General features: G+C 36.4%; 1 protein-coding gene across 3 annotated transcripts in view; it reads right to left on the reverse strand.

The window, feature by feature from the left end:
- The window catches only part of LOC123306299 (neuropilin and tolloid-like protein 2), a 414806-nt gene that overhangs the window by 356453 nt on the left and 36793 nt on the right, over positions 1-21560 (reverse strand). The gene's annotated exons all lie outside the window — the stretch shown is intronic.

The following is a 21560-nucleotide window of genomic DNA, read 5'->3' on the forward strand; positions in this document are numbered from 1 at the left end:
TTTGTTGTGTAGTCCAGTGTATAAGTAGAGGTGAAAGGAACAATGTGAACTTTACATTGTAAAGTTTCTTAATACCCGCTCTTCGGAATTTCCCTATCCTATTATGTGGATGTAACTTTGACACTATCACAGAGCACATAAGTAGTGGGGGCGTTCTGTGATGAAATCATAATCAGTGAAAAAATTGCCTGAATAAGGTCAAAAGACACCTAGAAAATACAATATGATTTTTTTTTATATCACTTGGATTTGAGAGCCGGCCACATTCCAACCAAGAATTGTGAAATGCTTAAAGAACCAAAAGGCACAAATATAATTTTAAAAGAATACGTAATGTGTAATAGTGTAGTCAACCATTCAATTCTTCTACAAATTGTAGAAGTTATCGCAAGACTCCTCATCCCTACTCAAAATAAAAGGGTTATTGTGCTCAACCGCCTTAGGTGGTTGAAGTTACTGGGGTGAAAAAAGTGAAAATTATTCTTCCCCTCGAATCAGAAATTGATGAATCTGAGCGATTTTCCACATTTCCATTTTATAGTTGGAGAATTGAGGTGTCAATTTTTCGTTGGACCACCTTGTATACTCGTATAATTTTGTAATATTCAATTTCAGATTCGAAACACATAATAATGATATATTGTAAATAATTTTCCCAGAAAATCGCAGCGCAAGAGGAAGGGAAGTATTACTTCATTACTGCTCCGGATTGTTCAAATATCAACTAGAAATTTCAGGGAGGATTTCATTTTATGTCGAGCCTCTTTTCAAGAGCAGATTTAAGGAAATAATGAACCAAAATGAAGAGCAAGAGTTCCAATAGGTAGGTACTTATCTCCTTTCCATTGAAACATATTCATTAAGCAAAATATCAAATGTTTTCGTTCCTAAAAACGAGTGCGCTTTTTATTCATCTTACTGTATTATCCGCTATAATCGATTCTCGAGGATTTTCAATGTCTACCTTCGCTGACCCAACATCCTGTAGACGTAGAGCATACGCCGTTTCCATCTATTCTGAATTAAACATTGAGATTAGCACTGATCGAGCGAATCTAACTTTAAATTCAATTCCAGACAACGCTCGAGTCTTTTCTCGTCACCCGGAACCATTAAGGGGGTGATAATGAACGGAAGTGTAACCCAGAAAATCCCCAGTGCTGCTCAGTATCGAGGTGGTCAGATAGACTGGTTGTCAGCACTGAACGACGTCGAATGCGGTTTAGAAACTCGTTTCCAATTTATGTGGTAAATGATGAGAGAACTTCCAGAAGAAGAGGGTTCATGGCAATAGCTCCCTACAATAGAAACTCATTGGAATGTACATTTTCTATTCTCGGAATTTGATCTATTTAGGTATAACCGAAACTTCATTGATATTCTATTTACTATAGCACTAGATTCTCAATTTCTTTTGAGTTACAAATAAAGCCCGTTTCCAACAGCCGAGAATTCATGCGCCGTGAATTCTTTACAGTTACTTACGCACTTTCGGTAGAATTCACTGTTCAGTTGCATACAAAATAATCTCTGCCGTTTTCTCACCAAAATTCGGCGGAGAATTCTCCAGAGAATTCTTGGCTGTTACAAACCTGCTTAAGGGGAGAAACTGTAGAATTTATAGACGACATGGACTAGCTGTATCAAGAAAAACCCTTCAATGTGGAATTCTTCTCAATTTGGGTTATCACAGCATATGCAAGCTTAAACTGAATAATTATGAGTTTCATTCGTGAATTTTTCAAATGCACCGCGGAAACTATTCAAAATCATTCTTCAAATATAAGGTTTTCAAATTTAAATCGCTTCGTTTCCAGTTTACGATTTGGCAACAGCGCCTACTAGGAAATAGAAAGAACAATGGCTTGTTTTCAAAATAACAGCCGTCGATTTACAGCCATCATAAGGCGAGCCTCAACAGCAACCGGCCATAAAAATCCCATAAAATTTTACGACCTTCCTCGTTCGTCGCAGATTTCATAGACAGCCATCTTTGTCTATCTCATCAAGATAGGGTATTTGTTGTCCTTTATTATCAACGCATATTTCAGTCGATGTTTCCAACTTGTGCAATAGAAACAGAACGCTTTAAATTTTTAATACCCATTTTTATTTTTCATTTTTAAGTACTTAGAATAACTTTTATTGGGAAACATTTTCGTCAGAAAGAGTATTCCCCATTCAAATACAGGATTGAATTAAAGAATTGTAGATGAATATAGAAAGTTTTGAATTCAATCCATTATTCACCCCACACCATTACATGGTGAAAAATAGGAATCTGATATATGGTTGTGACAACGTCGTTTTTTCATCAACGACTTTCAAATGTACCAACCTTAATCCGGTCCAGTTACTAAAGTTTATAGTGAGTGAAAGTAAAATGCTAACGCAGCAAGCTTGTGCGGTGAAATTTATTGGCGTCTGTTTATGAATTTGGCATAAAAGTGTAGACCTTAGATGTTTAAAACAATACTGGGGTGCATATACCGAAAATCCTGCAACATCTAATTGGCAGATATCGAGGAAGTCAAGGATGAACAGTGAAAGATCTATAGCTAGGGTAGTGCAAGTAAGCAACGCTAACGTGCTGAAGACACTGAGAAAATAATAGTTTTACACCTACCGTCATCAAAGGGCACAAGCAATGTTGAAATTGGAATGCTTATTTTCCGAGAAGACATTTTTGTCCGCGGCTCTTCAATAATGCAAATCGAAAAATTTCAAATCGTCCACCAATAGAGCCACATTCACAAAAAAAAATGGTGTGAACAATTTTCATAACAGAAACAGAAAATCCCCACTCTCTGAAAATAAATTTGAAGCAAAGATTCTCTCTGAATGTTTGGATTGGACCAGTTTGTGGTATGCTTAGTTAGCCATTATTTCTACCATCATGAATGTAAAGATTTCTTTTATTTTTTAAACTTATATACATTCATAACTATAGGGACATAGGCTAAGGGCAGATTTTTTGGACCAAAATATGGGGATAGGACCAAATATACCTCAATAAAATATTTTTTTCGTTTTTTGCTAATAATTTCACTATATATTTTTTCATCCGTTTTTAAGAAAAACACAATTGAACAGTTCAGAGCATCGGAAGGGGATTTGAAGTAACGATTGATTTATTTCATTTATTTATTCCGACGATAAAGCATATTTAAAAACAATGTTACATAAAAAGAATAAACTCAAATTAAATGTTGTACGTGGCCCCCTTCGACTTCTATGCTTTTTTTAATTCTTTTAATAAAGGATTTTCGAACTTCGAAGAAAATATTATTCTGTTTACTTATAAAAAATTCAACTTTATCGCCCTCTATCTTTTTCCACAGCAATATTTTATTGAGGTATATTTGGTCCTATCGCCATATTTTGGTCCAAACAATCTGCCCTTAGCCTATGTCCCAATAGTTATGAATCACCCTGTATAGTATCGATGTTTTACGGATGTCCGCAACGATAAGTATTTTTCTGTCAGGGGACACGTAAAATAAAATGGAAGCACGTGGAGTCGATATACTGAGCTTGTGGTACTCGTTTCAGTTTATAGTCAATAAACATCAATTTGATTCTATTGTTCAGTGCTTTTATTGAATGTAAAGACCCCCGAAGTAACTTTTTGCATCGAAATATGTAAGAGATAGTGCACATTTTTGTCCAGGCGTACTCATATCTAGATTTAATCTGGAATGTTGGAATATTTCTATTTAAATTCTAAATTTGTATTCTAGGAAATGAACAACCCATAGTCATATATTCAGATAGAAGAATACATCGAAAAGGATCATGTTTATAAATCATCAATTTTCTAAAGAATTCGTAGAAAAAAAGCATCAACACAAGCTTTGGAGGTAGCATTTTTATATGGAGCGAAATTATTTTCCAATGATAAAAATCGTGGCTAATTGCAGATCTTGCTTATAAAGAATTGGGAAACTCTTTTTTTCAATGTCAGTACTTTGCTCCTATTCGATTTTCTACCTCATTCTATGAAATGATTAAGAGACTTACATCTTGTATCCCAAGATGGGTTATATTTCCCATTCATTTTAATCACACCGAAATTATACCCTCTGAAGATTCATGTTACCTACCTGAAAAGAAAAAAAAATAGATTATGAGTATAACATTTGAGAGAGAGCCCTAAAATAGAATAGAGTTTACATACAGACTAGTGATCCAAATATTGTAAGAATTGCTTGAGACAAAAAACTGTGAATTTTCTGGGTTTTTTTCATACTCATTTGCATTGTAATTTCAGATTATGGATATAAAATTATTCATTATATCCATTATGTTTTTGATTCCATTCTCACAGTACATTTGGTCCTACTAGTATGTACGCAGTGTGGTGAAATAGTGAGAATAAATCAATATTATGGTTGTCAGTTGTTACAACTGTGATATTTTTGCTCATAAATTGGTCCTGAGTATGTTTTCAAAATCACCTAATATAGAAAACCCACATTAAACCGACTTGAGATGGATATCGCACTCAAAAAATTATTTTTGCAAGAACTACAAAATATCACGACAGATTGCTGGACGGTGGCTTGTATAGGTCGGAATATAATTTCTAGGGCCTCACGAAAAAAGGTCGTCTGAAACCGTAACTAAACTGTGGGGCTGTATATAATTCCTGAATGATTATATCTATTCATTCCAGACTTTTTGAGTCCAATCAAAACTACCTCTTGATAGCTTAACTCTTTTCAGGAAAGAACAACCCTTTTTATTCACGAATCTATGCATTTCCATTCTATGAGCTATGAGTCCCCAAAATTTCTTGCATCTCCAATGAAAGTCGCTACAATAATTCGTGAAACACCCCGTATGGGCGTCGATCAGCAGGGATAGAAAACTTTCAACTGTTTTAATGAGTAAACAAACGAAAGCTTGGACAATCACACTCCTGAGAGAGCTGACTGACCCACTCAGGGTTGTCTATAGAAGGGTTTTGCTTTCACACGGACCCAAAAAAACAAATGAAAATAAAACGAAAAATAAAATGGTAATCTGATTCCAGGGTTGAAAACTTTCAAGCTACTTCATGCCGAAAGGACTAGGAAGTCTTCGAGCTCAACGTTCTGCAGAAATTGAGTTTCCGCTCCTGGCTTCTTAAGTCATTGATTTCCTTATTCCAGTATGGAAATAAGAGGGTTAAAGGAACGGAGACGCCTACCATCTTTCGTGCTGAATCAAGAGAGGCGGCAAGCGAGTGTCTGGACTTCACTTGAGATAGAGTGGCAACACGAGCATCTTGTTAAGTATCACTGTATCAACCCCAATGAATGAAGCTTATACTTAGGTTCATCACAGTCGAGGACTTCCCCGACTAAATTGGATGATTTCCCGCTTTGATTGAAACCCTTAGCGACACATTTTGAAGAAACAATACACCATAAATATTGATCACTTCAGAAATTGTGCTATTTTGAAGAATCATGTAGGTGATACCCACATAAATCCAGTTTATTTTTCTGCTCAGATATTGATGCATTTGTCACAATCTTCAACCCTTAGTGTTACAGCTCCAACCTCTCCTCTATACAGGGTGTCCCACCGGGGGTGCGCATTAGAAGTTTATGGAGAAATAATATTTATTTCGAACTTTTCCAAATTTTACCTTCATTTCTGAAATATTATCAAAAACCGAAGACTTATTTCGAATGGAATACCCTGTATATTATGGCATTTTCGGAGGTATCTTTAAATTCCACATTCATTTTATGTATTATTCCCTGTAGCCATCTTGAGCCGTTTTCGAGTTATTTACTGTTTTTTGAAAAAATTCACAAATGGAGGCTTGTAGAAGGCTGAGGATTTCATAAAAGCGCAACGAACAATCTCAGATCTGTTTTTTCAGTTTTGTTACCGAAAAACTATTCTACGTCGTTATGTAGAGAACATTACTTTTTGATATACAGGAAGATCAAATGAGAGTCTCAAAGTTGGAATAATAAAAGGCCAAAAATTGAATTCTTTGGATATAGGGAACCCATAAAAGACTACACTTATTTTTTCCTTACAGTAGCTTTTCCATTTGAAAAAATCGTTTTTTGGACTTTTTGTGTATTCCAACGGGAGACCCTGTATTTTGAACGGGAAAGATAGGGTAAGTGATACCTCATTTGAAAGGTATTTTTATTCTGCGTTTAGCATATATTTCATTTATTTTCATTCAATCTATTCGTTTTCGAGATATTCAAATTTAAATGTTTACAATACCTACTGATCATTTCGTTAAACTTGAACATGAATGAATCGATCGAATTTTAAGTAATTTACTTTGTGGTTTCGATGATAATAATTAACTGTCATAAACAAGACATCAAAATATTGCTATTATTACCTATACTGTTTGATTCCTCCATTAACAATTAAGGTGAAAATGGTTCATTTATTGACAGAAAGAATTGGAATAATTTCTTTATTATTCGAGAAAACGTGCAACAGACTCAACAGTACATCAGATTTATCATCGAAATTTCAGAATAAATGAGTGAAAATTTGATAAACAGGGTGACAATTTAAAAACATGCCAGGCCAATTATGTCACGACAGGGATGTTTTCAGAGAAAGTGCGATTTACCCCAACTGAAAATCACTCGTCCCTCTACATGAATACTATGATTTGCAAATTTTTATTGATTCCTTGAAGTAGTTACAGGGGGTGACCATTTGAAAACTTGCCAGGCCAATATCTCGACAGGGATGTTTTCAAAGAAAAAGCCGGAACAGGTAAATTTTCAAAGGAGGAGGACATATTTCGAGCAAATTTGTAAGCCGAAATCTCCTCACACCTAGGTGTAGGGGCCATCATCCCTAAATCCTTCATAGGGAATAGAGGGTGAGCTGAACCTCAATCGGAAGACAATATTTCGCTGTACATAATACTATTGTCTTCCAATTGAGGTATAGCTCACCCTCAATTCCCTATTGAAAATTTAGGGGTGACAACCCCTACACCTAAGATTAAGGAGATTTTGGCTTAGAATTCTGCTAGAAACATGTCCCCTTCCGAATATAAATTGAACTGTTCCGGCATTTTCTTTGAGAACATCTTTGTCGAGACATAATTGGCTTATCAAATTTCAAATTATCAGCACCTGTAACTACTTCAAGGACTCAATAAAAATTTGCAAACCATAGTATTTATGTAGAGGGTCGAGTGATCTTTCAATTGAGGTATAACTCACCCCTATATTCCCTATTGAGAATTTATTGGTGATAGCTCCTACACCTAGGGTTGAGGAGATTTCGGCTCACAATTGTGCTCAAAATATGTGCCCCTGCAAATATGAATCTGAAATCATCCTTGTCGTGACATAATTGGACTGGCAAGTTTTCAAATTATCACCCTGTATTTACACAGCATGCATAAAGGAAAAACCAATGTTGTTTAAACTTCAAATGTGAATATTTCGAAAACGAAAAGATGAAATGACGAAAAATTAAATATTCTGAACTCTGAGAAAACGAACGAAATCATATTTCAGTCAATTTTTATCGTTTTCAGAAATTTTTGAAAATAAAGAAAATATGGCACATTTTCAAAATCGACAAATTATCAACATTTGGTTATATCTTCAAGAATAATTAAGATATCGTGAAACGGTTTCCACTAATGGACTTTTCACGAAAACGGAGCCCAGGACTCCTCTCAACGTTTTTACATATCTGGCAGTACCAGAAACAACCAAAATCGCTTGATTCGGTGATTCTGGATTCTTTTCAAAGCCTTCGGAGATTCCTGACCACATCCAAATTTTTAATCTCATATCGCTTGGCTGGCGGCAGGACTAGCAGTGCCTATTTTCCCCTCATAGTATTATGATCCCGAAGTCCTCAGTAGTCAGCTGATCTTCATCGAAGAACAATGCTCAATCTCAGATAACCCATTTAATCTCCATCAATCTTCGTCATTTTCGTTGGGCCGAGGTCGACAAAAACTGGGGAAAATGGACGCAGACCACGATAATATCCCATTACTCAGAAAAAGACGTCGGTGGTCGGGCAATATACACCCGACCATTCTCAGAAAAATCATCCTTTCACCCCGGAGCACCACCAGCCGATATCATCGCATGGGATTAATACATTTTTATCGGGAATCTGAGACCGAACAAAGGCGCTCGAAAGCGATCCCATCGCCTCATCATTCAAATAGGAACGCGCATTTGTCGGATGAATTTTATTAATCTTTGGGGATACAGTGGAGTGAAAATTGTCGCTCGGTGGTTTTTTCCGGTCGCCATAAGAGTCGGAATGTGTCTTGAGTGCTTGGTAAACGAATTTCGCGCGGCCAAAGACGCTCAAGGGAAGGTGAGTGAGGAATTTATCGAATGCGAGTGCTTTCAACTTGAATTCCCATCTTTAGTTCGTTCCTCGTATTTTCGGTCTGGTGAGGAGGATCCGAACGATTCAGGTGATTTGGAAGAATTCAGTTGTGAAGGAGAATGCTATAGTTCAGTTAATATTGAATAGGGTAGATTTTTCCACGTAACTTCGCTATATCTTTTCATTTGGTTCTGGGTATTGGCGATATAATTCTATACTACTCTTGATCCTTGACACTGAGCTTGAAAGTTATAGAGGCCAAACGTAGATTTGAAAAAAAGTTTATAGACATCTCGTGTTCGATGAATAAAATAGAGTTTTCAAATGGACACATAAGGCGATCACCCTTCAGATCAACGCCAAATTCACTTGGCGTACCTTAACCTCATATAAAATGCTCGTGAAAAGATTAGGATATTGAATTGAATTCTGTTCGCTCTTCTGAACTACCCGATTTTCTTTTCAAATCATATTTAGGTACCTATGTTGAATAACAATATTTCAAAGAAATGATATGAGGGGTTCAGAGCTGAAGTGAACCAAGTCCATTCAGCCTAGTTTTGAGATGATTGGCTTGGAAGCTGTTTATCACCAATTAATTCAAAAGTGACTCCTTTAGATTTTAAAAGATTAGAATGTAAGCATATGCTTGCATAAGAATAATAATAAATAAAGAAGTCACTTTTGAATTAATTGGAGATAAACAACTTCTAAGCCAATCATCTCAAAACTAGGCTGAATGGACTTGGTTCACTTCAGTTCTGAGCCCCTCATATATTCACTGTAACAGAAATGAATGATTTGACACTTATAGAAGTCCAGAGAAAACTGAAATTCTGAAAATCGTAGTTATGTTCACCTTCAGTACAAAGCATGAACACCAGATGCATCAATGACCTTTATGCATGCTCTCCACCAAGTTATTGAAATAATCCAGCTTTCCTGCTCAGTTTGTTGTAAAAACTGAGGCAAACAATCTCGGAGCTTTTGACGCCGTGCTCTTTGTGTATCAAGGGAGCCCTTTTTAACTTTCACTTTAGCTCTTTTGACTAGCAAAAAACTGCTTTATCGAACTCGTTTGTAAAAATTACATATCGCCATTAATCTGGCCACAGTGAGCTCGCTCTAATATTTGACGCTTGTGTTAACTAATGAGTGGAACTCTCAACAAGCGTCTCGATGTTACATTCCGAACAACTGCTGAGAGTTAAGAGGGGTCTACACTGTTTTAGTGGTCAGTTCAAAAAGAGAAAATGAATATCTTACGTCAGAAACCACTAATAATATAAGGGGTTTTCATTATAATTTAATTTAATCAGTTCGTCAGCTCGGAAAGTCAGACATTTTTTTATTCGTCAAACGGACAAAAATAAGAAAATTGTTTCCTTGAAGAACAAAGATTCATTAATGTTATTAACTTTCCGAGGTGAAATTATCTCTTCTATGAATTTCCACGTAAAAAAATTTCTCGAAATGTCTCGCTATTGGCAACAACTCGTATCCTGGTGAAATTCAAAAAAGACGTTCGTGCTGCCATTTTCTCGACGAAAGTAGAAACTATTGTAATAATCGTAACTTCTACTTATCCTTCGAGTGTTCTGGCAACACCCCATATTCTGGTAGTCTTTCTCCCTTTACGCCTTATACGGATGGCGAGAAAGTCATGTAGTATAAACACCTCTTAAGAGTAAAAAAACAGTTTTCAACTGGCCTTGTAGCACATGGTCTACCTTGTGAAGAACAGTTCCAGTGCAAAGTACTGCCACTTGCAGTACTTGCACAGCAGTTTGATCACCCTGAAGCATCTCAAAGCCTCTTGGCATCGTTATCGAATTCAACTTCACTCGGCATAATGAAATATCGATTTTCAATTGCCGTAGAACCGTTTGATCTTGAAGAAAAAGAAATGCAAACTGCAAAAAGAATCATTAAGAATGTGCATTTCCGACACACATGGAAAAAAATTATCAAACAAAATGAAAACTTGCTCTATATTGAACCTATAATCGCAAGAAAATTATGTAATTTTAAAAAAATATTAAAATGATAGGCACGAAAAATATTCATCTTCAGAAAACAACAATATCCTCAACTTTTGAGGAGCAGTCTTAGTCCCGAACACTCTTATAGCTTCGTTCTCTATAAATTGATGGACTGTAGGTACACTGATAGGGCAGCTGTGAATCTGTAGGACCTAGCTCATATAACAGATAAAGAAGGTATGTGTTACGAATACCAATCGGTATTCGTTCTCTTGACAAATTTTTGGTTCCTTAGGTTACGTTATGACAAATATAATTCACCCCTTCCTCATCTATGCATTCTTTCTTGCTGAGTAACCAATATTTTCTATTTGACAGGAATTTTCTGAATTTCGTGAGTATACATTCTGAGCATTCTATTAAAATATTGACAAGTTTCGCTCCTCCTTCAATACTTAAGTCAATAAATACGACTCAACATACACAGGGTCCACAGAACGTCGTTTGCCATACTTGGTGGTCCTTACCGAAAGATCATCGGCATCTCACGATTCGCATAGCTGAATCCTTCTAACGACCTGAAACCTTCGATAAACCTCATCCGTTCCGTAATTTTTTCTTGTTCTAGGTGGTTCAGAAACTGTCTGGCTGACCAGTATTCACGAGGCGCCACTGATTCGGATAACGTCGCACTTATATATATGTATCTGTTTCACCAAAGATTCTTTTAAATTCTTCATCTTTTAATTCGTTCCCGTTCTTAAGATGGATAATTTTCAGAATGGCATCTTAGATCCGAGTAGTTTAATCTTTTTCAAATGTGTGTCGACCAGGTGAAAGTTGAATATTTAAAGATAATACGAATTCATGTATTTATTTATTATTTATTTATTTATTTATTTATTCATTCATAACAAGAACATAAACAGGTAAACTAGCACCCAAAAGAATGTCCACATGTAGAGCATAAAGTTCACAGAAGTGCAATATATACATATAACCATATATACCTAGTATGAGAAGAAAAAAATAAGAAGAAAAAACAGAGAACAACAAAATTTTGATTTTCAAATTTACAATTTCTATCATTTATATTTTGAAAAAAAAGGAAGAAAATATTCAGCGAAAAGAGAGAAAAAGAAAAAAACACATTTTACATATGATTAAGTAGTGATACCCCTGAAGTGGTTACCCAAACACCTCAACATATTTGTGGCTTTGACCAATTACATCCACCAGATCCTTGAAACACAGACCAAGTATTCTAACAATAGGGGAATTTTTAGAACTGTTAGAATGCCTCGAAGGCAAGACGAAGGTCTCCAGCTTTCTAATTCTCCTCGATGGAGCATGGAAGTTGATTCGCGATAAGAGTGAAGATTATTCCAATTGATTATTTATGGCCATATGCATCGTTTCATTAAACGAGATTAATACCTTAAACATCCTTTTTTTCCATAGATATTCTATGCTTAAACGTCGTTTTAGAGCTTAAGGTTCGTTCAATCAAACGGTGCATACGGCCATTAGTACCTAACTTATTTGCAAAGTGTAGGTATGTCACTCATGATTCTGCGATTCTTCAAACTAACCATGTTGAAGTGTTTCAACCTAATCTCATAATTTTCAGGATCTCCTCTATTCAACCGTAGACCGTAGACCCCACATTTTGAACCCAGAAAACGAAATTTTGTTTTTGCTCTTCAAATATGTTTTTAAAATATTTGCCAGACGTTTTTGAGATAAGCAAATAAGTCACTATGTAATTTCGAAGTTATGGCGATGAAAGCTAATTCTTATTCTTTCATTAAAGTCTTTCTAGATTGAGTAATTCTGTCTTGTGTACTATTGAGGATTCAACCCATTCCATTCTATGGGTTTCATTTCCAGAATGCGGACGAGCTTTGATTTTTCGTTTCTTCATGGTGTTCTACTTTTGACGCTCTTTCATTTATCTTCATGAATATTAATATTTTGAATTCTACGTCACTACTTCGTCATCTTGAAAATAATTACCATTTCAAGTAATAAAAAGTGCGACAAGAAGAATATTGTATTCCCTCAGCATTGTAACTCCGACAATTACACAAAGGAATTCTTCACTTCGTCCGCCACAGACTTGCGGCGTGACCCAGCGAAATGACAGATAATGCCATTCCTTAAATTAATAATAACCTCCTTCCAGAATTATTCTGGGGGTATTCTGTATTCGCGGAATTAAATTCATGGTGCGGCGGTTGTCAGACGGCCGTCTCTGCTGCCGAAATATTATGAAACACGACGAAAGGGCGGCCGTCGAAATAAGGCCGCCACTCGATTTAATCTAACTTTTTGTTATGATGAATAATTTTCGGCAGCCCGAATTTACACGTCATTTAGGGTGAAATGGGGATCATTTCGACGTGATAAATTTCGCGAATGATTCGATGCGAGGGGGATGGAGAAGTAGATGATCTTAGTGGTCTTATGATTCGGGGAGTTTCATCATTTGCACGATTTTTTATTGAGTTGTGTTTATTTTTCTTGAGTCTTGAATGATCCTCTTCCTGAGCATCTTATGGTTGAATTGAATTTCAACTTCGAATTTCCTCTGTAGAAGGTGAGTCGTTGACATTAAAAGTCTCCCTTTTTTCCTGTAACCAGGGTGTGAAAAAAAGTAGGTACTTTATCGAAATTTTCAAAGGTTGGTGCATTTCTTAGACACTTGAAAACTGATTCATAAGAAAAGTTCAAATAGTCTTTTTATTGGAGCAATGGTATGACGTTAAACAACATTTCAAAACTATCTCTCCGCATGCTGACATTATCATAAACAATTGCTTATTTTTTTTTAAATCAAATGGAAATTTTGAGAATGTCTATTTCTTCTTGAGGGATACTATCCCAAGCTACCTGTACTTCATGTCTCAGAGAAGTCAAAGTCCGTGGGGGCTGGGGTAAATTTCTAAGCCTTCTTCGCTTCAAAAAAGTTTAAACTAATTCAGGCAACATAGGAGAACATATGGCTCCACTATTTCTTGAAGGTAACGCAGCGCTGTAATGTTACCCCGAATAAAGACTAAAAGTGACCTACTTGCATGTGCAATAGAACCCTATACCATAACGCCTACTGTCCGGTGTACATACAACCCTTCTTCGGCCATCATGTGCACCCAAGGAAAATCGAGATTCATCAGAAAAGACGACCTGATGCCATTCTACATTTCAATGTTGTCTTTCTCTATACCACTGTAATCGTTTCCGGCCATGCTCAATAGTAAGAGGTAACACAAGGTGGGGTCGATAATGCTCCATCACTCCACTCATCAGCCAAAGATCGAGTTGTCGCAAATCGGACTCTAATGGCCACAGGTCTTAGACGCCGATCTTGAACTTCATTTGTGCCCCTTCGACGTCCGGTGCCTACTCTTCTTCGATTTTGGGCATTATCAAACCACGCTTGACAACATCTCATAACAGTACTTAGTTGGATTTCTGTTCGAACGGTTAGCGATTTCTCGAAATGACAACCCCGCCTCCCGTAGACTAATAATTCGGCCCCTTTCAAATTCACTTCACGATAAATTTTTAGACCACGGCAACCACCAGTTATTACAAGAGATATAGGGGCTGGAGTACCCCAAGGGTCATTACTTGGGCCACTTCTGTACAACATATACCTACATTCACGATATTCCGAAGAATCCAAGAACCATGCTAACGTTATATGCTGACGACACAGGCATAGCAACTCGACACCGCAGCGCAGAAGTAATAGAACGAGTTCTACAAGAAACGATTGACAAAACAAATGACTGGTGCATATAGTGGAAAATCAAACACAATGGACAAAAGAGCCAAGCAATATTACTGCAGAAGAGAAGACTGCGACCCACAACGAATCTAGAAGTTGACGGCGAAGAAATCGACTGGAAAAATGAAGCCAAATATTTAGGAATAATGCTTGACAAAGGACTTACTTGGAAAAGTCATATCAAACAAGCAATCAACAGAACTAAAGCAGCGATGAATAGACTCTATACTCTGATAGGAAGAAGAAGCCACATGTCGAAAGAGACAAAATTGAAAATTATTAAGGCCGTTGCTAGGCCTCAACTGACTTATGGATCAGTTGCCTGGGGTTTCGCGGCAAAGAGCCATATCAAAAGAATTCAGGCCACTGAAAACAAGCTGCTACGTTGTGCAATAGATTCACCTTGGTTTGTCAGGAATAGACAGATTTAGAGGGACCTAAAATGGAAAACCATAACGGAATTCATGAACAGAAAAGCAGAGAAATTATTCGAAACAGCGAAAAACCATTCGAATCAAGAACTCAGGAGACAAGTGGACTACGACTCAGAGGAAGACAAAAGGAGAATGCGAATTTACCGAAGGAGACCAAGAGATCAATTAAAAAGAGATTAAAATAAGAACAGAGACTTATTGAACAATCCAATAAAGTGTTATCCAATAAAGGATAAACACATAAATCCCAGCACGATAGTGTGCGAGAAGAAAACTGACTAAGAGAAGAACGGTTTATAGGCAAATGCCCGGAACCAATATTCAAGAAGCAGTTAAGGGTTTTTAGTGTGGGTCTCGAGCTCAGGAGAGTGAAAATCCCCACACGTGTTCCCCCTCAGGAGAGGATGGTTCGTCTGACTTGCAAATTTTCCCCCTGCTACACCAAAAAAAAAACACCAGTTATTCCGGAAATAGCCTACTACGTTCTTATTTCAAATGGGATTCTCATGAACAAAATGGTGAAAGCATGAGATCCAGCTTCCGTAGAATATTCCTGCAGGGGACGATTTTTCAGAAGAAAAATAGAAGAAAACCCCATGCAAATTATCACCACAAAATTTCAATTAGTTCTGCACAAACGTCTTTCAAATCTTCCACCATGACATACCCTCTACACCAACATCTAAAAAAAAACAACAATGAACAGTGGATGCAATTCTGTGTAGGTCACATCCGATTTGCATTTCAAGGATCAATCGAAAACAAGTCGGATTTCCTATGGAATGATTTTTTGGTAGTTGAGAGATATGAAGTGTTTGGCTCCCAAAGTTGCCCAAAATCCTGAAATCACTTCACTTCGAGGTCACCGCAAAGTGACCTTGAATATTATCAAAATTCGACTCACACAAAAACAATTACCAAAAAAATACATTGTTAAAAAATTCAACATCCGCAATACAACAGATGCAATTAAATGGGAGGAATACTTCACTTTCGCACGGTTTCCCGGTATAATTAACAAGGTACCTACTGAATATTCACCTGGGAAGGGAGCTTTATTAGCCGAGGTCGAGAATTGGAATACTTATTGCATGTCAGCAAAATGTATTCACCCCAGGGAAGATCAGTCCTCCCCACATGCTTATCGAAGGGAAAATTTACGTCAATCCGCTGCTTGCGACATCTAATTACGAAATTGCAATTGGCTATTTGCAGTGGAAGTTCATCAGATACGAATATATACTCCATTCACATTTATGAAAGCAGTCGGTTGACCATGAAATAATTTTCTTGAGTTTTTGAACTAGAAGAGAGTAAGGTTTGTACGCTTGAAATGTGATTAATATCAAAACGACGTTGTTCAAACACTTATAAACTTCTATTTTTTTTTTACATTGGAAGGTTGCCGAAAGTGCTTGACATGCGAAAATCATCTACTTTTAGATATAGAAAAGAATTGAGAGGAAAATTGGATTTTTCGTAAAAGACAAACTATTATTATATTATGACCACTTGAAAAACTTCGAAAAATGCTGAATATCGACCAAAAGAACCGAAATTTCTTGAATTATTCTCCAACCGGCTGAACATTCTCCTTTTTTCAGGTTACAAACTCAATGAGTACGAGTACGAGTATATTCGGAATATTTTAATTTTCATAGTTTTCATAATAATTCGTAAGTTTTCGAAGCTTTCCAATCAGTTAAGATTGTTAAGAAGTGTAAATATCCATAGTTCGAATACTATACTCTCCTTTTAACTCATCAAATTTTAAGCCAGCCTATTGCTTTCGATGAAATCAGAGCGAACTTGATGAAAATCCGCCTGTACTCAATAATTTACGCTTTCTAGCCACGTTCAGAAAAAAAACAGTGGACATATCTGACCCGTGTAGATACATATGTATGGGCACTTTTTCCAATGCAAAGATGACAAACTCAATAATAGTTTTCTCTTGAAAAGATTCAACTTTGCTCCTTAATTGGAGATAAGAAAGAGAATTTGTTTTCCAATAGCTGGTGAATTCTACCTAAAAAAGTACCAGTTCAAGTTTCAGATCTCCAAATTAAACGACAAAAAACATAATAAGTGATCTTTTCGGAATCGTTAAAATCTCAATTTTTGCTGAAACATCTGAAGAATGAAGCATCGTGCGAGGCTATGATTTTGACCATTATATGTTTCTCTAGGAAAAGCGTTCTGTTCTGCTCTCCTAGTTTCCGATATACCCTCACTAGACATCGAATTTGGGACACACTGTACACTATTAAATCTTGAGATTCAGTCGAGCAATAAATCTGACATGTCGACAATCTGTTCGGATGATTCCATTTCCTCAATTATAACTACTCATACAGTATTTTTCCCCACACAAATCTGAGACCGAATCTCTTCGTCTTAATTGGTTATAGCAGCGGATCTGGTGATGGATTACTCAGCAATAACATGAAAAGTGTTGTTCAAGAAGCCATTACCATCATTCTTCTCCACAATAAAGCAAATGTTACTGCGACTATCTCGGCTCTAGCACCGCCTTTCTGCGGAGATTTACTGCTAGACTCTCTCATCTGTGTTATTCAACCGAAGAGGAAATTTATGTCAGGGGACAACCCCGATGAAATAAGAAGTTTCATATCACAGTGTTCCACAGCCCATTCTGTTTCAATTTGGCAACGCGACAGCTTCCAGTCCTAATTCAAGCAAAAAAGCGAACAGGAACAGTGTTAACTTGGAGAGTTCGTAACACAAAGTCCTAAACTTTTTCAAGCAAACAACATTGCTAATAATCACATTTTTATTTTTTGGGTCATCAGACTACTTATTCCATACTTTATTGTGTTGTTTTCTACGAGATCATACTCCAAAAAAGGTTAATTTCCATAAAATTTATAGTTCAATTCTTTCGCCATAAACGTGAAACTTCAGAGGAAATATTACAAACTAGAAAACATGGTCTTCTGTAAACACAGGGTAGTTTCAAAGGCGAGTCTTTTTTTGATCACAGGATAGTACCCATCAAAATACATTAATCATTTCATCAAAATCGCCTATACAGGGTGACTCTTCAACTTGTGCATATATTCTAACAGTAGATTCTTTAGGTGAGAAGGAACATTCTTTTCCTCTACCATTTTTTCGGTTCGGCCTAGATAGAGAGGTATAGCCATTTTAGGTTTTCATAATGTGCTATGTCATTCCTGGAAACTTGACATTAAAACATGAAATACACAATTTTAACGTTCCATATAAGCTAATATATCAACAAAAAATCACTTCTTTCCATTGCGTTGGATCAACAAAGTAAATAGTATTTATAATACAATGAATGAGTTTCCGAAATTTCGTTGGCGACAAATTTTGAATTTTCTTGTTTTCTTTTCAATTTTCGATAATAATAACAAATTCAACTTGCAAATTAGCTCTGTTATTCATATCTAATATGTTATCATTTTAAATCATTGTTCATTTAAGTTTGTTAAAGAGTTACCAAACTCGAACATAATGCATTTAACCACCAGGTAAGGGACGGTCCAAATATCATTCCTCCTCTTCTCATTGTTTATTATTGAAGAAGGTTCGTCAAAATTCAAACATAGGACCGACAAATCAGAACATATATATTTTCGAATGCGTGTTTTTTCATCCATATGTCTTAATTTGTAACTTCCAAACCATCCGATATTTGAAATTTGTATGGTCCTTTCTCATATTTTCTGCTTGGCCAACCATACTGATACAATTCGATTTAGAAAATTTCTCAAACTCAATGAATTTTTTTATACCGAAAGCCGCTGTTCTTTATTGCATTTTTTCTTACCTTGAAAGCACCCTTCAGAATAAGGACAACTTTCCATTCTCCTCAATTCAACACGAACATCTCAACCGCATGACCTAGCGACCCCTTTTTCATTACTACGCTCTGTCCGAAGAAACAAAAAGACCCCGACCTTTGAAGGGATGGGCCGAAGAGCTGCCATCCAATTAGGTCTTTTGTTTTACGAGAATTAGGAGATAAACCCTTCTAAAGCGGCAATTCCGACATGTGAATTACACCTCGTTGGGATTGGTGAAACCTTTCATTATTATAATTGATTCTGTGGTCTCTTCTTTACTTTTCATGAGGCGAAAATCACTTTTGGGGCAATGGAAAGATCGATGAATTTAAGAGATGAGGAAGCTGTCACTACAGCTATTTATAATATTCATGAATAAGAGATAAGAGAATAAAAATAATCATTATATGAGCTCTTATTCGAAGACACGGTGTAAAGAATGATTACACGACTCTACAAAAAAATTTTTGTTCTTTGTCCTAACATTTATACTAGGATTTTCCGGTTAATTATACACAAAAACGAAAAGAAAATAACTTTTTTTGGTATAAAGTTTGCTTTTGTGATAGTTATAGTATTAATAGTCGTTCTACATTTTTTTAATAATTCAAAAAGATCGTCCGATGAGAGTGGGGTGTTTACGTTTACAAGGTGCCACTAGAGGGCACTCGAGTCATAAACAATGATCAGGTGTTGTTTACTAGCCCAGACAAACTTCAAATATCGTCAAGAAAGTGTAAATACGATGCTGATGCAGTTTGTTTTATATGTGGTCAATTTATTATAATTCGTGACGTGAAATACTAATTAAAGACATCTCACGTTCTCTCTGAAGCCTATGAAGCATATTTTGATTTTCCTGTTTGGAATCAAGACAAGCCATGGGCTCCACATGTTGCTTGTTTTTATTGTAAATGCTGTCGTTGAATCAGTCTCCTAAACACAGAAGCAAACTTTTTCATGCCATATATTTTTTTTCGTCTTATTAGGATCTAAACTATCGAAATTTTATGCTTTGCAGTCAAAGTCAAATTTGGTGTTGACCCGTGTTATCAATTAATAGTACCTAATGCTCTCTTGGAAAATAACATCGATCTTTAATATCCCGCAATTAAGCTGGATTCATCACTGAATCTCCAAACCAATTCGGAAAATTAGTGTCTAATGCAACTACTTTTCGAGAAGCAGCTCCAGCATGTGCAAAAATATCTGTAAAGCTGAATCTATCAACAAGAATTAGCACCAAAATTATTGTACCGTCCCCTATTCGTAGGCATAGGCAGGCTGCATTATGAATTATTGGAATGAATTTCACTCCTTTCCCTATTCATTTCCACTTCTGTCCTATATTCCAAGAACAAACCCCTCGGCCTCATCCATAGTCCACGGGATGCACCATTACACTGGTGACAGCGGTGGGATGTTCATTTGATTGTTTCCTGAAAGGGAAGAATGTGGATTCGCGCAAAGGACAGATCTTGATATTATATACTATATTTTTCAAGACCTGTCCTTCGCGTGACGGCCCACATCCACCTTTTTCCTTTTTAGAGGTGACAGCGGTGGGATGTTGAAACATACAATTTTGTTGCTCACTAAAAGGGAAAAGTGTGGGTTCACCCCGTCGCTCGAAGGACAGATCTTGATGTTTTATTAAATATTTTCCAAGACCTGTCCTTGGTGTGAAGGTTCGAATTAAATGTTTTCCTCTTTAGGGAGCTATCAATTTCTGCGTTTTCATATCCCACCGTTGTCACCGGTGTAATAATGCAGCCCGAGTCTCGATCAATGGAAGAGCGACTCTCCATTGGATAAAAGGTGATTATTTTTAAGAAATCAACACACAAAGATTGATTGCTCTTCCGGAAGGCAAAATGTGGATTCGGCAAGGAGAGATCTTGATGTTATACTCTATATTTTTCTGGGGAGAAAGTTTAAACGAAACTCCTGAATGAAATTAAAAACTAAATCATAAAAAAAAACTTCTCTGCATAAACTCATTTCATCGATGACGACCAACTTTAATCTTCAATTTCTCAAAACACATTAATGGAGCGTAAAGCAAACAAAAAGATTACGACATACGCTTATAGATTCAATTCGACCTAGCACAAAATAGGAATCATCAATGAATTTGGAGGAGATTTCAGGACTCTAGACTATATAAACTTTTTTTATCTCTATCATCTACAATACGCAGAGTGTGCTTTGCAATCGTCTGGGTCGCCTCTACACGCAGTTGAGCGATGTATCTGTATTTAACTATGAAACACTCTGTTTATACGTGATTATTATGAAATATTCCACCAAATATTCCGAAAATTCCGATGGACATCAATACACTCTTTATTTCCTCCTTTTAATGACTTCAACTCCAATTCGATGACACTATACTCTTAGCTGAATATCATTTCTTGAAATTGTTTACCCTCCTTGGTGGCTAATTTCAGCCTTAAGATTACTTGGCAGGACTTAAAAACGCCGCCTTATCTGCAGTGAGAAATTCCACATTTTCAAGATAAATCTGTGAACTCAGCGTTTAATTGCTCGTAATCTGCCTACGTGCTGCGTTACGTGGGCAATTTTTCAGAAGAATAAGTGTTGACATCCGGCTTCCTTTATGATAATTAAAATGAAGTGGGGTATTTGGACTGAATGTAATAAGTATTTTTCATTCAACTACAGAGACTGTTAGATCGCGGAAGACTTACCTTGGCTTTCTGTAGGAATTTATTTGTATCTCGTCCTCATAATCTATACAGATATTTCGATGCTACATTGTTATGTACCTGCATTGATAAGAAATTCCGAATTGACGGCATGCTGAGGGGCAAACAAACCATCTATGATCACAAAACTCTAAATTGTACAAGTCAATATTACCTAGTCACACACCTAGTGTTAACAACACATGAACCACTTGAAGATTGAATGAAATTTAATTCGAGACACTTATACAATTATTTTAATAAAATTGACGATATTCAATCCGATGAAATACGAGGTGAGTGGTAGATCGTCTCTAGGTCGTTTTTATCTGTTTCTAGTTTTATTTTGACATTCCAGCCTTGAGAAAGAATCACAACCGATTCGAAACGTTGGCGATGTACTAAAAGGATAACGAATAAAAATTTGTCCAAATTCCTGCGAAAATTATTTTAATAATTAC

Source organism: Coccinella septempunctata, chromosome 2 (genome assembly GCF_907165205.1).
Source record: "Coccinella septempunctata chromosome 2, icCocSept1.1, whole genome shotgun sequence".
NCBI classification, from domain to species: Eukaryota; Metazoa; Arthropoda; class Insecta; order Coleoptera; family Coccinellidae; genus Coccinella; species Coccinella septempunctata.